The sequence below is a fragment of the Pipra filicauda genome, unplaced genomic scaffold (genome assembly GCF_003945595.2).
Source record: "Pipra filicauda isolate LSUMZ 115617 unplaced genomic scaffold, ASM394559v2 scaffold16_size7369187_pilon, whole genome shotgun sequence".
In the NCBI taxonomy this organism is placed as follows: Eukaryota; Metazoa; Chordata; class Aves; order Passeriformes; family Pipridae; genus Pipra; species Pipra filicauda.
Genome location: NW_024104207.1, coordinates 4,587,424 through 4,592,182, shown reverse-complemented (window position 1 = coordinate 4,592,182; position 4,759 = coordinate 4,587,424). Strand labels below are relative to the sequence as shown.

The 4,759-nt window shown below is 44.9% G+C and overlaps 1 long non-coding RNA gene across 1 annotated transcript; it reads right to left on the bottom strand.

Moving 5' to 3' along the window:
- Positions 1-1,189: 1,189 nt before the first annotated feature.
- Positions 1,190-1,642, bottom strand: LOC120322922. Its single transcript, XR_005562888.1, has 2 exons — positions 1,561-1,642; positions 1,190-1,432 (listed from the first exon to the last, which is right to left on the bottom strand). It is a non-coding gene; the product is annotated as an uncharacterized LOC120322922 (long non-coding RNA).
- Between the last annotated feature and the right edge of the window lie 3,117 nt (positions 1,643-4,759).

Sequence of the window (4,759 nt, the reverse complement as noted above, 5' to 3'; positions counted from 1 at the left end):
AGAAGGATTGAGAAGATTTTCATATTGGCTTGTGTTTCTCACAGCTGATCCCTCACAATCTGGTGTTTCTCTTGATTTCTTTGCTTTCCTTGTGCAGCTGCAAGGTTTTCTGAGCTACTTCAGAAGCTAATTGGCCTGGATTTTACCTTTCTCCCCTTAAGTAGACTTACTCATGACTTTCTTCTCCTGTGCATGCCAGTGTGACTTCAATGGCAATGCTAAGTCCACATATGTTGCTCTTTTGTCTGTTGTGTGATGCCATTTTCACAAGGCAAATAGAAAATATTTTGGCCTGTCACTAATGCAGCAGGTGTCCTGGAGTTTCCAGCAAGTAGAACAAATTGAAACTTCTTCTGTTTTCCTTGCAATTTATTTGATTTTGCAGTCATTTAATTGTTCTTCCTTAATTTAGAGGAGGTGGAGAAAAGAGTCCAATGTATAGTCCAATATTGTTACTGTATACTCACATTCCAATGACACTGCTGTTGGTCAGTGACAAACTGAGTGGAGGTCTCAGAGATAAACCCATATTTGGTCTTTTATTTATAGAGGCCCTTTAGCTTCTTGGATTTATTTTCTGAAGCTCATTGTCTCATCAGTGCACCAAGAGTCATCTTCATAAAATAGGTTGTCAAAATAGGTGGTATATATTGACTTTTACAAGTCATTGTCTGTTGTTCTCCCATGACGTTTAAGGGCACCCATGCAGACTGAACCTTAAAACCCCCAAAAGGAGATAAATTCCAGCCTCAAGTGGTGAAACCTGAGTGTTACTCTTGGCCCAAGAAGAGGCGGCTGTGCTACCTCCAAGACATGGAGGGAAATACAGAAACAGGTACAACTGGTGAAGGACTGGTGTTTTCCCCACCTCTCACCTTTTTGTCCCCATTTGGTGACCCTACAGCTTCTCCCTTTGCTACTGAATATGTAGCCTCAGGGGAGCTGTAGCCTACAAGCCAGATCCTTGGAAAACTTTCAGCCCAAGGGACCTGTTTTCCTGTCAGGAGTCACATTGCAGAAATCCTTCCTAAATAACTTCTAGTTCAAGGAGTTATGGGCTACAGTACCATGTCCTTCCAGCCTTCCAGCAATCTTGGATCTTTCTGTAGCTGGGCACTAGAAAAACTATATAGTAATTTGATTCTGTGAGGTTTCAGTGGTGTTTTGTCTGAGACCATAACGAGGAGCATCATTATCCAAACAGCAGATTTACTACCTGTTTTTGAGTTATGCACGTCAGATACTTGCTGTCCTGGGCCCCTACTTGACTCAGTTCTCACACTCCCATGGGAAACTTGGTGGCCGCATGTGGTGCTCAGTGGCTAATGGTACATCCCAGGAGGATTGTGTGTGATGAGCCATGGAAGCAGGTCTGTGGTTGCTAGAAGCCTGATGGTGGGGCCACACAGTGGGTGTAACACACAAACAAAACCTAGATAGTGAAAAATAAATAAGAAAAATTAAACAAAAAGTTCATCCTAAGGAGGCGCCATGACAGAACACTGATTTTACTCCGAATTTTTTCTTTTCTAGGAAACAATTCAATTCCTTTGTCCTTACCCTGCTGGGACTAGAAGAGATGCATTTTCCATGCAGTGGCTCCTGTGGAGTTTGGAAACATACCCTGTTTCTCTGCTCCCTTTCTGCCTCTCAGCACTTCCCATGGGCCTGATTCTGTGCCATGCTGTGCATCTGGGGGTGAAAGACAGAGTCTGAGTAGCAGCAAGACAATGTAGGAACATTGATGTGTACCTTTAATGAACGCTGAGACAGAAGTAGCATTTGCTAGGAATAGTCTTGTGACATATATTTTTGGTGTATATTTGGCTCATATCTGTTACAATAGTTTAAAAGATATTTGTCATTAATATACTTCTGTTAAAAAAAAAAAAAGAAAAAGAAATAAAAAGAGATCATTCTTAGGAGAAAATCTGACAATTTTCTACAGTTTTCCATCAGCCACTTTATTTTGAACCCATTGAGACAGTGATCTTGCTGAAGCTGTGATGCTGGCCCTTTTGTGAGGCCAGCTACAGCTGCAGCCTCCCAGAAACAAACACCTTGTGGGGGGTGGGTAAAAATGAGCCTACCCACCCCTTTGAGCCACCATCAAGCTGTGAGTGGGGCAAGAGCAAGGCCACGCAGCACTGCTGAGCTCATCCTGTAGGGCAGTGGTGGGACCTAGGTGCAGAGGGCCTCAGCAGGACTCTCAAGGACACTGTTACCTGGATATTTTCCCAGCAAACCCAGTGTCTTTATTAACAGCCCCACAATGTGCCAAGCCTGTTCAAGAAGCAGAGATGTGGTCATGCAGTGGACTCACAAAATAGTCCAGACCCTTGCAGTGGCTTGGCTGTCCATGAAAAACATTGATGCCATTGTGTAAGTGTCAGTCGCACACAGGAGAAGCAATGGATCAGCAATTTCACTGCACACCCTAGTTGCACGAGGGTCTATGTAATGGATGTTCCTGTAAGCACAGTGATGTCTGGATCCTGCCATTTCCCTAGCAAAAATGAAAAGAAAAAGAAAAGAGGAGCAGAATATCATTACATTGCACTGTAATGTAAGGTCAACCTTTCTGCAAAGACAGGGGAAAGCAAAACACCCTTTTCTCACTTCACTCTGGTGTTAAGGGATCTTACTTGCCCTGCCTGACTTCTATGTCTGCTTGTCTCTCTGTTGGCTTAAAGGAATACAGTTTTCCTGGTTAAAAAACATGCTCTAATAGTACCTCTTGGAGGATCAGTAAACACAGTTGGATCCTGCCAGTTTTATGCACATATATACCTATGCATACACACATTTGCCTGGCTGTGTTTGGAGATATGGTCTCCTCTTGAGAATATTTTTCCCATGTTCCCCTCCTCCTCCCCACCCTCTCACATGAGATGTGTGGCATGTGAGATGACCCCCACTTTATTATATGATGAAAACCTCCTTTACATCAGCTTACATTCTCCTGTTTTAACTTAAAAGCTCGTAAAATACTTGGGGGGGGGGGGGCGGCGAAGAAGGCAGGGGGAGAGGAATGTCCTTTTTGTATGAGATACACAAATTTCAGCCTGTAACTAAAAGAGCAATCACATCTGTGCCATTTGCGCATGACCTAACCCAGAGTGTCTATGTTGCCAAAACAGGCTTTGCTGTGACTGATGTTCTCAGCTGCTGTTTTGTTTCCTTAAAAATCTGAGTCCGGGCAATGTATTTCAGTCTATTTGGGAGCTGCCAAGGAGCAGTTTGAGAAATGTCTGGGAGCTAGTTAGGGTAGCAGGAGGTTTGCTGCTGTTGTTTAAACATCTCTGGGCCAATATTTCCAAAAGCATCTAGAAACCTAAGGGTTTAGAGCAGGTAGATACCTAATGGATTTTCAAGAAAGCCTGCACTTCTTATCTGCAAATTGCAATCTTTAACTCTTTCTGAAAATCCATCCCTAAGTCATGAAGCAGCACCATCACGACAGGTATTGACAGAATTCTCAGTGATGCCCGGGTGCAGCACCATGAGGCATGCCAGCAAAATATTTTCCCTGTGGAGTCGCACAGCTGACTCTGCCTTGGTTTGCCAGGACAAAGCACCATATCAGAGCAGGCAGAGTGAGGAACTGTGAAGGAAGGGCTTTTTATTGAAAATCTGGAAGGGGAAAAGCATTTTGGGTGAGGTCAGAGCTATTATGTTCCTTGACATAAGGCTGCACAAGAAGGGCAACTGTGTATTTTTTAAGATAAACAGCCAGGTCACCAATTAAGCTGGTGCCTTAGCAGAATAAGCACAGCTGTCTGTAGATGGTTGCTTGAGAGAAGCATTGAGATCCCTGCACAAGGGGAGAGAGCCCTGTTTGCTGCTGCTGTTTTCCTGGTCTCATTGTGGAGGGAAGGCAGGTCTCCCTGCCTGGCAGTCTTACTCCTCCCAAATCCACAGTACAGTCACTGCATGCAACCCAATAAATATGGGAGCCTCTCTAGTTTCTGGATCCATCTGAAGCTGTGATGCTTGGCAGTTTCTCTCTCCTTCTGCTTAGTACCCTTGCTTGTGTTGCAATACTACCAAATCCCATCCCACCTGCTGTGTCCCACTGAGGTGTAGCTCCTGGTGCTTGCTGTCTTTCCATTCTTTTTTGGGGGGAGGAGCCAGCAGCCCCTTGTGTGCCCCAACTTACTCTTCTCTCCAATGCAATAACTCTCACGCCATCAGCCTCTGGGAGCTGCAGACGAAATGTAGTTTCCACTTCAGAGCATGCTCAGGCTCTTGAAAAGCCTGTTTATCTGGGGCTTTGTTTGGAGGAGACTCTTGAGAGGACGAGGAGCATGGGGGGAAATAATCGCTCCAAGTATTATGTGAGGAGCCCCTTGCTGGGCTGTGCACTCAGGATGTACTCCACAAAATGGAAAATTATTTGGATATTATTATCATTCCCAAAGGCCAAAAGCCTGTATTCGGCACTGGTGCTCTAAGCTGTGCATAGAGAGGAAGGAGTCTTGCTACTGGGTGGAAAAGAAATTGCTTCACCACCATTAGAACAGCCTGGGGACAAGGGAGAAAAACAGGTGCCCTATTTAAGCACTTCCAACAAGTGGAAGGGAAAGCAGTGATTCAGTTCACAGCATTGTTATCAAAGCCTAGGCCCTGAGAGCACCTCCAGGCCAGCAGGTATCCAGCCGCTTTCTGCCAAGGGATGAGTTGCCTCCACCATCCCTCAACCATAGGATTTTTCCTTGGTCTGAAGCACAATGCTGCTATGAGACACATCCTGCTCTTT